The 14,442-nt window shown below is 38.3% G+C and overlaps 1 pseudogene; it reads left to right on the forward strand.

The window, feature by feature from the left end:
* The first annotated feature begins 4,826 nt into the window (after positions 1–4,826).
* LOC103263259 lies at positions 4,827–13,379 on the forward strand (annotated as a pseudogene).
* The last annotated feature ends 1,063 nt before the right edge of the window (positions 13,380–14,442 follow it).

The raw sequence follows: 14,442 nt of genomic DNA on the forward strand, positions 1-14,442 counted from the left end.
AATTGGCAGGAAAGAAAGTGGCAGATATTCCTATGGGTGTTTGAGTGACTGCATCAGCAAAGTTGTAACTGGGGAGTTGAGACTAGGTGGGACAGGCAGGAGAGGGCCAACTCTCACTTCCTCTTTCTCTTCCCATTTGTCTTACTCTGGGCAGATATATCTTTGTCACCTTTTTTCATTTAATATTGTATCATAAGCACTTTCCATATTGCTAATATGTTTTCTTAATGAACTTGTTATTTTGAAATAATTTTAGATTTACAGGGAATTAATGAAGATAGTACAGAGAGTTCTTGTGTTCCCCTCACCCAGATTGTTTTTCCTAATGTTATAATCTCACATAACTGTGGTCCATTGTCAAAACTAAGAAATCACTCTTGGTGGTTACTATCAACTAAACTCCAGACTTTATTTGGATTTTGTCAGCTTTTCCATTAATGTCCTTTAAGCATTTCAGGATCCAGGTCAGGACACCATAACACATTTAGTTATTATGTCTCCTTGGTCTTTGTGATAGTTTCTCAGCTGTTCCTTATTTTTCATGACTTTTACAGCCTTGGGAAGTACTGATCAGGTTTTCTTCAAATTGAGTTTATCTGATATTTTTCTCATGACTAAAGTAGGGTTATGTGTGGAAAGAACACCACAAAGGTGGCCAAATTGTTCCAGCGTTGGCCATTGGTAGCTGTCTCTGATTGGCCTCTGTGTCTCTGGGACATGCCCCATCTTTTTATTTATTTATTTATTTTTGAGCACTTTCTTATTTCTGGTACCATGTATTTTTTTTGGTCCCAGCCTTAGCATTAGCCATTTCCTCAAAGATCCCTGGTTTCTTTGATTGGATAATAGTATTTAGAAACCAAGATCTGGGTGCTGGGAGTGGCTAGATGGTTTTTACAACTATGCATTCCATTTGTTTATTCCATTTAGTAGATTACAATGATTAATTCAACCACTCTAATTTTTACATTTCGTAGTAACATGGTGTTAAAAGCTATTTTGCACATTTCCCCTTTAACTGGATTATTGCTGGAGAGTAAATTTCTAGGAGAATAATTAATAGAGAAAAGCACGTAAATATTTTTATGTTTCTCACTATGTGGGGCAAATTGTTCCCTATAATATTGCTCTAATACATATTGTCTTCAAAAATTTATAAATGCACTAGTTTTATTCAATTTTAAAAATAAATACAAACGTATACAATGAAAAGTCTTCTTCCTGTCCTCATCTTTCCAATTCCCTCACACCACCTTCCTGGAGATTCTGGTATTAGTTTCTTATATATCTTTTTAGAGTTTCTTTATAAACAAACTGGACAAATGAATATGTGCAAAAGAGAGCACACTAAACACCCTGTTCTTACCTTTTTCATTTGTATCTGGAGACTTTTCTATATCAGCACAGAGAACTTTCTCATTCTTTTTATATCTGCAAAATATTTTATTGTGTAAATGTATTGTAATGTATTTAACCAGCCAGCTATTGATGGACATTCAGATTTTTTCTAATCTTTTATTAAAGCAAATAGTGAGGCAATGATTAATCTTCTGCACATTATTTTGCCTGTGTTCAAGTATATGAATAATGAATTCTCACAAACTTTATTGCTGGATCAAAGGATTATACATTCATGATCTTGGTAGATATCAACAATTGCCCTCATAAGGAGCGATGTCCAACTTACATACCCACTTATAACATGAGTGTGAGTTCCCTATTTTCCTATTAGACACAAGGGTGTATTATTAAGCATGTGAGTTACTGCGTCTAAACCACACAAAACAGTGAATGGTACATAGCAAGAGAGTGTTAGTTGCATTACTATGTTATTCTTAGATTTTTACCAATCTAATTGTTTAAAATGATACCCAGTATCTTTCTTTGCATTTGCTTTTGTTTTATTATGAGTAAGGCTGAATCTCTTTTCATATGTTTAAAAGTCATTTGTAATCCCTTTTCTGTCATCTCTCTTTGCATGTCTTTTACCATTTGTCTATTGGGTTGATGATCTACCTCCCACCTCCTGACCATTTTATAGGAGCGCTTTAAATACTAAGGAAATTAGCACTTTGTGATATGAATGCCAAATATTTATTCCCAGTTTGTCATTTCACTTATCCATTTTTGCTTTAATGGCTTCTGGATTTGGGTCATAGTTAGAAAGGCTTTCACTTTTTACATTTAACTATTTTATTCTTTTGGAATATATCCTGGCAGATGGTATGAAGTTTGGGATTTTTTAAATTTTTGTAAATTTAATAGCTATAAATTAGTACGTTGGTGATATTTTTCTCTGCATGTATTTGATTACTGTGAGGTGAAATATTATTCTCTGCATTTGCTTTCTGATTTTATTTCATCTCAGGTGGATGGTCTGTACTACTTTCGCAAACATTAGTCTTTGGGATCTCAATAATTTTATCAGTCTGCAAGTGTTCTTACATAAGCAGAGGAACCCCCCCAAAATCTGGAATTATTTTTTGGAGGGTAGGTCCCTTGTAGTACAGGCTTCCCCCACTAGGTAAGTATTCTAGGAACCCATCAACATCAGTATACCAGCTATTGTTGTAAGAGGTTGCACTTGGCTTCAGTGAATTTTTTTTTTGGAGATTCTTCCTATGCGTTGCCCATTTCATGATGGGTGATTTATAAGTGCACCTGCCCACACTGCACTGAGTGTTCAGCAGTTTTTGACCAAAAATGACATGACCCCCATGCCCCACCCACCCTATTCACCCAATCGCACCTCGCACCTCGAGTGATTTTTTGTTTGTTTGTTTGTTTGTTTGTTTGTTTTCCCGGATTAAAAAAGTTCTCAAAGGAAAACGTTTTGCCGGTGTGGAGGAGGTGAAACAAAAAGCGGCAGGAGCACTAAATGGCATCAAAATTGACAAGTTCAGAAACCATTTTGAGCAGTGGAAAAAGCATCTTGATAGGTGTATTGCATCAGAAAGAGAGTACTTTGAAGATGAATGAAGTTTAAACATGCAAGAATAAATACACAAATTTTATAAATAAATTCCACTTTTTTTGTCACTCATATAATATAGACAAAGTTCATGTATTTATTGCAAGTATTTTTCTCAGTCTATTTTTGTCTTTTTATATTTATTGTGTTCCACAAAGCTTTAGTTTTTATACCTTAAATGTTTAATGTTTATGCATCATTTTGGATAATTCCTACTACCATATCTTCAAGTTCTTTTTGCCAATTGCTAAATTTGCTAATTGCCTTTAATGGAATATTTATTTCAGATATTATATTTGTCATCTCTAGAAGTTGCATTTCATTATTTTTAAATTTTTTCTTCTGGTTATTTGCATGTCTTACTTTACATTTTTGAGCATATTTATAATAGCTGTTTTAAAGACCTTTTCTGACAATATGGTCTATTTTTGTTGACTACATCCTCTGGTTATGGGTCACACATTTCTGCTTCTTTGCACAGCTTGTCATTTTTTATTGGATGCCAGATTGTGAATCTTGTTTTGTTGGGTGCTTGATTTTGTTATATTCCTTTAAAGAGTGTTGGGCATTGTTCTGCCAGATAGTTGATTTACTTGCAGATCCCCTTTATCTTTTTGAGACTTGTTTGTAAGCATTTTTTAATGATAAAAAATGATCAATTTATTAGGAATCAATGGCAGGTACAAATGTGTATGCAACTGGTATCAGGGTTCCTAAATATATGAAGCAAACATGGTCAAAATAAAGCAGAAAATACACGGCAACACAGTAACTTTGTAATAATTGAATACAACACTTTTAATAATGAATAGAAATACCAGATGAACTATCAATAATGAAAAACAGGCCCTGTACAATACTAGAGACAATTTGGACTGAAAAGTCTTGTATAGAACACTCCCAGCTAATTTCGGTCTTCTTTGATGTGCTGAAACTTGTTTCGTGTCCTCATATGTTTTGTATCTTGGAGAATGTGCCATGTGCTGTTGAATATAGAGTGTTGATTAGAGTGTTTTTAAGCATTTTTAAGGATAGATCTAGAATAGCCTCTACCCAAGGCTTGTTTAGCCACATTACTAAGGGTGACTCTTCCTGGTCTGTACTGAATGCTACATGTGTTTAATGAGGTCTCACCACCTTGACTAGTGGGCACTTGAAGAATTTCCAGCCCTGTGTGAGTGCAGGAATTTTTTGACCTGCAGACCTCCAAGTAATTGTTCTCTTTCTGGTGATTGTTTGCCTAGTCCCTCAAAATTTACTCTTGATCAGATTGATATTCAGCCAAAAACTTGAGACCACTAGGCAATTCTGGAACTCTTTCTACATGTAGCTTCCTCCTCTCTGATATTCTGCCCCTTAAATTTTGCCTCAGCCTTCCTGAACTCTGATCTTTGTTTTCTCACTTCAGTGAAGTTCTGTTTAAGAGTCTTCTCCTTGTGCTGTGGTCCAGAAATTACCTATAGGACGAAAACCTGGACTATTATAGGGGTTACCTCATTTATTTCCCTTCACAGCCCAGTACTACTTGTTTTCCAAAGTTTGGAAACAGTTGTTTTGCATATTTTCCCAAGTTTCTATGTATATATATATTTTTAATGGCAGGAGGACAAGTCCCACAGTAGTTGCCAAATCTTAGCTTTTTATGTTATTTTCTTTGTGTTTTTTTCTGTTATATAAATCTGAGAAAATTACCTTGCTCTCAGAAATAGGATAACTCTTTGAAGAAAGTAGAGGATGGTTTGTTAGTGAGAATAGAGAAGGAGTGAATTTAAAAGATACTACAATGGGAACACCTAGTAGGATCGGGTCCTTACATATGGTGTGTATGTGTGTGTAAAAATAATGAGAATTAAAGATGACCTTAAGTTATAATAAAAGTGGCAGTGACACTGAAAACAAAGCTTTTGGCCAAATGGGAGGATGTCATCCTGAACTTAAGGTAAGGTTATTTAATTTTTGTTTGCAATTTGAGAAGATGACATTAAAGGGAGACATGACAGTATTAAAGAAGTTACATTATATAAGCACATGAGACACTATATAAGAAGCATTGAATTGGGAATCAGAAATTATGAGTTCTAGTTCCTGTTCTACCACTTGCAAGCTATGCAACCTGTAGCCCATCTGAGCCTGTTTCTTTGTTTGTTCAATGGGATAAGTATCTGTCCTATGTACCTCCTAGTAGAAGATCAAATAAAATAATGCATGTCAGACTGCATCGCAAGCCACCTTGTACCATACAGAGGTAAGATACCACTGTGTGTTTGTTATTATTTTACCTAGTAAATATCAAGATGCAGAGAATCAGAATAAAGCTTCAGTCAAAGCCAGGCAGTTGTAATCTTGGAAGTCTTCCTGAAAAAGTTGTAATTAAAGATAGAAACAATAACTAGATGGGAAGGAATTGTTATGGGAACTACCATAAACAAAACCTTATATGCAGAAACAAGCTCTCTTTATATGTTGGCCCCTGGAACAGTCTACACTCCTCCCCACAAAGAGTAGTTGACTGACATTTGGAGGAAATTAGAGCAGAGTTTAAAGGCTGGAGTGGGAAGATTAGGGGTGTGCTGGGGGAGAGGTGAGGACACTAGCTGAGAAGGAGCTAAGAGGGATGACTGGAGAGAAAGATAGAGAGATGTGGGGAGCAAAGTGGCTTATCACCACTGCTTTTTGTCTGGAGTGGGAGTGGGGGTAATTATAAAAATAATGCCTACTAATTGTAAATATTCATGCACAATAGAAGGGAACATCTTCAGCTCCTTTTTTTTTGTGTGTGTGTATTTCCTTATATACTTTTTCCTGTGTTTACAAAACATAATAATATAAACTTACATTATACCAGAAGACAACAATCTCCCTACGCTTTGAATTTCTCTTTGCCATTGGTTACTTTGGCCTTGTGCTGGTTCTCCTTCAGATCTCCAGATTCTCTCTCTTCCTTCCTCTTCCTCATTCCCAAGAGAAAGCATATCTCAAGTCTCAGTCCTTAGATCCCTGCTCTTTCCTCTATATTTTTTGCTCTTTAAGGTCTTCTCTTCCATGCAGATAACTCCTTGATCTCCTCTTCAATATCTTATTTCCCCAAAAGTTCCAAGTTATATTTCTTACTACCTCCTGGATGTCTCTTCCATTATCTCTTACCCACCACTGTGCATTATGACTCGTCTATAACCAAGATCAATCATTTGTCTCAAAGGTTTCTTCTTCAAGCTTTCCAATTTTTATCAGTGGTATTTACATATACCTAAAGTCTTGTTCTCAAAACATTGACTTTATCTTTGATTTTTCTCTCTCCTTAATATCCCGATCTGTTTAGTTTTCTCCCATAATATCTTTCTCCTCCAGCTCATATTTTCACCATCTAGAACATGACAAACATCCTGCCATGACTCTGTCCTCACTTTAATTTATCTCCACACAGCTATCATACCAATCTTTATAAAATGCTATTTACATCTGAATCTTCTCTTTCTCCTTAACATAGAATTCCTCACCCTCCTTCTTACCTGCCTCTGTTGCAATTTCTCCATCCGGCAATTATACCTCTCAGGTTATAGCACCAAACTGTCTTCCCAGACTCATTTCAATGACTTTCCTATGCCCCTTTTTCACTCTAGTCCAAATAATTTAGTTATTGTTCTCTTAGCATACCTTGCACTTGCTGACTCTAGGGTCTTTGTCTGAGCCACTGACTCTAGCATTTTGATCGCATTTTTAAAAAATTTGTCCAAGAACTTTTTTTCTCAGCTCAAAACCCCGTCTCCTTCAATGAGCATTTTCTAACTGCCCCCATTATTCATGGTATGGCCCCTTCTAAAACCTGAGACCATTAGTTATTGATAGACTGGAGTGATATTTATAAATTATCTTTTCAGACACATGTTTGGCCTCCCTAAATTTCCCATGTGCAGAAACTATACTTTATTCTTCTGTTTACCTGGCACAGGACTTTGCCATCATAGATGTTTAATAGCTTTATGCAAGGCCAGGCACGGTGGTTCATACCTATAATCTCAGCACTTTGGGAGGCTGAGGTGAGAAAATTGCCTGAGCCTACAGATTGGAGACCAGCCTGGGCAACTTGGTGAGACCTCATCTCTATAATAAATCAAAAATTAGCTGGGTGTGGTGGTGCACACCTGTGGTTCCAGCTACTTGGAAGGCTGAGGTGGAAGGATCACCTGAGCCCAGTAGATCGAGGCTGCAGTGGCCATGAGCAGTGTGCCACTGCACTCTAGCCTGGGTTGACAGAGTGAGACTCCAACTCAAAAAAAAATAGCTTTATGCAAAATGATTATGCTTAGGCATAGATTAAAGGTTCAGAAGCAAAGAAGATAAAGTTTGAGAAACAAAGGAGATATTGTGGGAATAGATGAAGGATAAAATTATAGTGCGGGATAAAGGGTTGAAGGAAAGGCTAAAATGAGTTTGGGTGTTAAAATCCCAGTAGAGGGAGAAGAGTATGAGATTGCACAAAGATCACTTTCCTTACATGTCATTGGCAAGGCCTGGGTCATAGGGCCCATCTGGATGTGGTTATGGGATTGTTAGGTAAGGGCCTTAGGCTAGAGAAAATTAGGTGGAGTAGGCCTCCTCAGATACACGGAGAGAACAAAAAGCTATGGGGTTTGCCCCCACCCTCTTGGGACCACACCTCTTCTGATTTCCTTTCTTCAGATTTATATGTGCATGTAAATCCCTGCTGCTATTGTCATTTCCAGGAGACCCGTTTACCACTCCCTAAGCAGGATCTGAGGGCTTTCCATAAAGTTCTGTCTGTCCATGTTAACTTGTAATTCTGGTTTTTAGGCTGCCTTGAAATCATTCTAGGAGTTACTGGAAGGAAAAAGTAGTAAACTGCTAGTTTTCCTTCTGGTCTTTTTCCCAGCCCACCTGCTACTGTTTGTCCACGTATTCCACCCAGGTTTTATAGCTCATTCAGTGGGAGAGAGGACCAGAACATCTACCTCTTAAAAAATATTACTAATTATAAAGCATGATTATTTTAACCTGGCAATGTTTGTTTTGCTTTTCTTACCATTTTCTTGCATGTCAGGTAATTTTTATGGTATTATTTTCTTTCTCTTTTGGAGCACTTTCTCAAAAGTTTCTTTAAGGCAGGTTTTGAGAAATAAATTTCCTTATTTTTTTTTATTTGAAAACACCTTTAATTAAGTTTTGCTGGGTTCACTCTTCTAGGTTGACCAGTATTTTCTTTCAACATACCAAAGACCTGATTCTGTTGTTTTCTGGCTTCCATTGTTATTACTGAGACCTTAGTTGTCTTGCTAACTCATCTTCCTTTGTAGGTGAGCTTTCCTTTCTTTCTGCCTGTTTTTCAGATTCCCTTTTCATCTACAGTGATCTGAAGTTTCACTCTGATGTGTCTAGTTATGGATTTAAGTTCCTTTTTTCTGCTTGGGATATACCAATCTATGGGTTTTGATGTTTCATTTGTTCTGGGATATTGTTAACCAGTATCACTTTAAACACTCTCTTTTGTCTGTTATCACTCTATTTTTCTTCTGAAACTCCAATTATTTCTATATGGCACCTTCTTATTTTATGCTCCATATCTTTAAGTATCTTTTATGTTTTTCATAATCATATCTATCTTTGTCCCATTCTGGATATATAGTTTTGACAATTCTTTTTGGTAATTCACTATTTCTTTCTTGAGTTCCAAATTTTCTGTTTAAGCCATCCTTGAAAATTTTAATTTAAACTTTCAATTTTTTTTTTTTGTTTCTAGGATGTTTTGCTCCTGATCTATCTGTTCAATCCAGATAACTTCTTTTTATATGCTTATATTTGTAAGGCAACTCTTTTTTCTCCTTAAGCATTTAAGATCTCTCTCTCTCTCTCTCTTTCTATATAAAATGTATTCTGTAATAGACATTAGAAGCTCAGGGAGGGTGGGAGGGGCATGAGGGATGATAAATTACTTTTTTTTTTGAGTTGGAGTCTCACTGTCGCCCAGACTGGAGTGCAGTGGCTGCTCCCAGCCACCACAGCCTCGACCTGCTGGGCTCCGGCGATCCTTCTGCCTCAGCCTTCCGAGTTGCTGGAACTACAGGCGCGCACCACCACGTCCAGCTAATTTTTGATTTATTGTAGAGATGAGGTCTCGCCTGCCCAGGCGGGTCTCGAACCCGCAGGCTTAGGCAATCCACTCACCTCAGCCTCCCAAAGGCGCGGGATTACAGGCTGAGCCACCGAGCCCAGCTGATAAATTACTTAATGAGTGCTATATATTATTTAGGTGATGGTTTCACTAAACGCCCAGACTTCACCACTATTTAATATATTCATATAACAAAACTTCATTTGTACCCCTTCAATATATACAAATAAAATGAAATATATCCTGAATTTGTGACTTATAATAGCTGGTTTTTTCTTTTTCTTTTCTTTTTTTGTAGCTTTTGATTTTTACTCATAGCAACTTGCTTCCTTGTGTGTTTAATAATCTTTTTGAACCCATTGCTTGATCTCAATATGGGGGAGAAGCTTGCTTCCATAGAATTAATGTTGGTTTTAGCTTCTGGGGTAGTCAGGGAATCCTCCTAACATAAGATCGCTTTATCCTACCTTTGAAGGTATTAGCTTAGATTAGGAGTTCCCTGCTCATCTTTCCCAGCTTGGTACTATTCCAATATTAAATACCCTCCTCTACATTGTTCCTCTAGGATTCTGGTCTCTGTGCATCATCACTGCCTTTTCTGTCTATCTTCACAGGATGAAAACCTGCCCCCTTCTCCTTACCACATTAACTCCCTGCTGTATGTATAAAAGAATCATTTGGAATTCTTGAAAATTAAATTTATAGTTAACTGAAATCCAGAGCTCTTGTGTAGGATAAATTCTAGCCTGGAAACATTCTACTTTCTTAGACTATTATCACTTATCACTCAATATAAGTTTTCAAATTTATTTGTATAGCATTGAACAAAATAAGTCACTTATGACTATTTATTTATTTTTGAGTTGGGGTCTCACTCTGACACCCAGGTTGGAGTGCAGTGGCACAATCATGGCTTACTGCAGTCTTGGCCTCCTGAGCTCAGGTACTCTTCCCGCTTCAGCCTCCTGAGTGGCTGGGACTACAGGTACATGCCATCATGCCTGGCTAATTTTTTTTTTCTTTGTAGAGATGAGTTCTTGTTATGTTGCCTACATTGGTCTTAAACTCCTGGGCTCAAGCAATACTCCATCCACAGCCTCCCAAAGTGCTGGGATTACAGGTGGCGAGCCATGGAACTTGGCCTATAATCTTTAAAGTCCAATAACTACTAGGATGTGTCTTGGTGCTTACCATGTTGGATCAATTTTCCCTGGACATGGTGTACCCTTTCAAAATATAGAGTTGAGTGTCCTTTTAAAAGGAGCATTTGCCTGAATTAATTTTTAAAATTATCTTCCTGTAGCCTGTTCTGTGGTGTCTGCTTCAGGAACTTCAATTATATGTGTACTGGTAAACTTCTACCTTTATTTTTTGCCTCTTAACCTTCTTAATATCTTCATCTGTATCTTGACTTGCTTCATTATGCTTACTTATCTCATTTTTATCCACTACTGTGCCTTCTGCACTATCTGTTCCTCATTGTTTTATTTATTTATTTTAGAGGTGGAGTTTTGCTCTGTTACCCAGGCTGGAGTGCAGTGGCATAACCATGGTTTACGGCAACCTCAACCTCCTGGGCTCAAGTGATCCTCCCACCTCAGCTTCCTGAGTAACTGGGATTACAGATGTGTGTCAACTGTGCTATGGTTTTTTTGTTTGTTTGTTTGTTTGTTTGTTTGTTGTTGTTTAGATACAGAGTTTCACTAATTTGTTTAGGCTGGTCTCAAACTCAAACTCCTGACCTCAAGTGATCCTTTCACCTTGGCCTCCCAAAGTGCTGGGATTATAGGTATGAGCTACTATACCCAGTCTGTACTCCTTTTAATTTTGTCTTTATTTCTGTGATAGTTTTGATTTTTCTTCTATTTCTTTTCTGAGTCCTGCCTGTAGTTATTTTAATTTCTACTGTTTTCTGGTCATTCATTCCTGAATTATTGTATTTTCTCCTTTCTTGTGTTCCTTCACAGTGGCAGTTGTTTCATTAAGTATTTTTTAATTCACAATGAGATGTTTGGATATATATTTTTATCTAACCCATGAAAACACATTCCTGGTGAATGCTTTCTGTAGAAATGCTTTATGCTATTTCTCATATTTTAAAAAGTATATACTATCTCTGTATCAGTGTTGTATTAATTCCTTTTAAAAACTCATATTTTAATGAGTTCGATTTTTCTCTATCAGCTGTTTGCAGAAATTTCCTGTGGCCCTGGGATTATGGAAGGACAAGAATAGCTTTCTCATGCTGTGCAGTTTAAGGGTTCTCTTTAATGTTCCTCAAACATATAGCAAATGTATCTTTTCAAATATAGCACTTTTAGTGTATCCACACCTCAGTTTCTTGAAACCTTAGCCAGTTTAAGAGGGCTTGGTTTCTTCACTGACAACTGCCAGCTATAGATTCAGTACATGTCTTTCAGTGCCATCTCTTTACCTTCCAAAGTGGTGATTTCTGAGTTCTGCTGATCATTGGACCCTATATACTATTCCTTCTTCCAAAGAACTTCTCTGTAGCTCTTCTGGTATCAGCTGCTTTGGGACACATTTACACATAATTCTGAGCTTGTAGCATTTCTCTTAGACTTTTGAAAATTAGGTGTTTTTTTGTGTGTGTGTTTTTTTTTAGTCAGAGTCTCTGTGGACCAGGCTGGAGTGCAGTGGCACACTCACAGCCACCACATCCTTGACCTGCTGGGCTCAGGTGATCCTTCTGCTTCAGCTTCCAAGTAACAGGAACTACAGGCACGTGCTACCACACTCAACTTATTTTTTGATTTATTGTAGAGATGAGGTCTCACCAAGTTTCCTAGGCTGGTCTTGAATCCCTGAGCTCAGGCAATCCTCTCGCTTCAGCCTCCCCAAGTGCTGGGATTACAGACTTGAGTCACCACTCCCAAGTGAAAATTAATTCTCTGTGTGTGTTCTAAGAGGAGGGACACACACACACACACACACACACACACACACACACACACACACACACACATACACACACACACAGTTATTCATGTCATAATGCTGTTTTGGTTAATGATGGACCACATATACAATGGTGGTCCCATTAGATTATAATAGAGCTGAAAAATTTCTATTACCTAATTATGTCATCATATCACAGTGCATTACCATTTCAGTGTTTACATATACAAATACTACTGTGCTACAATTGTCTACAGTATTTAGTATAGTAGCATGCTGTAGAGATTTTTAGCTTAGGAGCAATAGGCATACTCTAGCCTAGGTGTGTAGTAAACTATACCATCTAGGTTTATATAAGTATACTGTTGGACAGGCATGTCCAACCTGCAGCCTGCAGGACACATGAGGCCCAGGACAACTAGTAATGTGGTCCCACAAAATCTTTTAACATCATGTATTTTTTGGCATTTATTTTCTTTGTGATCCCATGTGTAGTTTCATTTTTGAAGTTCACAATCATGCCTTATTCATGACATCACTTTTTGGCAGTACATACATTTGTGAGCAGCTGTCTTCAATTATGAAGCACACAAAGAGCAAAATCCGAACAAACATTTCTGATGAGCACCTTGAGAACTCACTAAGAATTGCAACCACTTCTATTGAACCAGACATTGATAGATTAGTTTTACAAAAACAAGGTCAGATTTTCCACTAGTTTTATATTATTCTCATTTTTCTAAACTTTATAATAAAATATAAAAAATAGGTCTGCCAGCTCCACAGGCCCGGCCAGCACCCTCTCTGCACCAGGGAAGCCCCACCTACCTGAAGCTAAGATTTTCAGCCAGAGAGCCAAGGCCAAGACCACCAAGAAATGGTCATAGCAGGTCACATCCAGTGTCTTCTGATGTTTGACCAGTCTCAGATCCAGGAGTTCAAGGAGGACTTCAACATGATCGACCAGAACCATGATGGCTTCGTTGACAAGGAGGACCTGCACAACATGCTAGCTTTGCTGGGAAGAACCCTATGGTTAAGTACCTGGAGGGCATGATGAGCGAAGCCCCGAGGCCCATGAACTTCACTATGTTCTTCACCATGTTCCTCACCATGTTTGGGGAAAAGGTGAATGGCACAACCCCCGAGGATGTGATCCATAACACCTTCATCTGCTTTGATGAGGAAGCCTTAGGTTTTATCTATGAGGACCAGCTCTGGGAGCCGCTGACCACCACAGGCAACTACTTTACAGACAAGGAGGTGGATGAGATGTACCACAAGGTGCCCTCTGAAAAGAAAGGCAACTTCAACTATGTGGAGTTCACCCACATCGTCAAACACGGCACCAGGGACAAGTAGGCCGCCCAGCCCTCACGACGCCTAGGTCCTGTCCCAGTTGCTCCCTCTCCCCACATACTCTCTGTCCCAGCTCCATGCCCATGACCCTGCAAGGCCCTCTTGGGGACCCCCTTTTTGAGGGGTCAGGGTCTCAGATCCCAGGGAGGGAACAGGCCAAGAGAAGTACAAGGCAAGGGACACACAGCCAACTTGAGGCAGATGTGCCACTATGACCCCAGAGACCTAGTGGGAATCTCTGACCCCTCCAAGGAAAGACCATCTTATGAGGACATGCACCAGGGGCAGGACCTGAGGCACCAGTCAAAGGCCCCTCAAGGGAGCCCAGGTCTCAGTGGTGGCCTGTCCATTCCCGGCTGCCCCTGGGAGAAAGGGGCCCTGGATCCGGGGATCCGACACCACTGCATGTGCAGCCCCACACAGGCACAAGCTCACCAGGGTCCCCTCTCAGAGGAGAGGGTGCCAGACCCCTCCCTTTACCCCATCCAAATATCAGAGCATACCCACCATGGGAATGTGCTCAGGAAAAAAAATGCAGAGTGGATATTTGTCCCAGGGGGGTAGAACCTCTGAAATATATAAGGCAACAATGAACAAACATTAGAAGGATTAATGGATAAATCCTGAATTTTTGTGGGAGAATTTAGGCATATTTCTTGGAGAATCTGGTAGATTAAACAGATTTAAAAATTGGTAACATAACATGGGAGGTGATACCTCTTTAACATGGAAAATTATGTAACTATAAAGCCAATATCTTACTTACGGGGGAATAATGGAGGCATTCTACTAGTCAGAGAAAAGGCACGGTTGTTTACTATCTCTACTATTATTTGACAGTGTATTGGAGGTATTAGCCAGCATGGGGGAAAAGTAAAAAGAACAATTGAGGAATAAAAAAAGAAAAAAAGAAGTAAAAACAGATTACATAATTATATACCTAGAAAATCTAAAAGAGTAAGGTAAAAACTAGAAAAAATAAAATGAAAATTTGGTGAAGTAGGAGAATACAAAATAAAATGAAAATTTAGTGAAGTAGCAGAATACAAATTTAATAGCCAGTAAT

Source organism: Carlito syrichta, unplaced genomic scaffold (genome assembly GCF_000164805.1).
Source record: "Carlito syrichta isolate Samal-C Ts95f unplaced genomic scaffold, Tarsius_syrichta-2.0.1 Scaffold304770, whole genome shotgun sequence".
Lineage (NCBI taxonomy): Eukaryota > Metazoa > Chordata > Mammalia > Primates > Tarsiidae > Carlito > Carlito syrichta.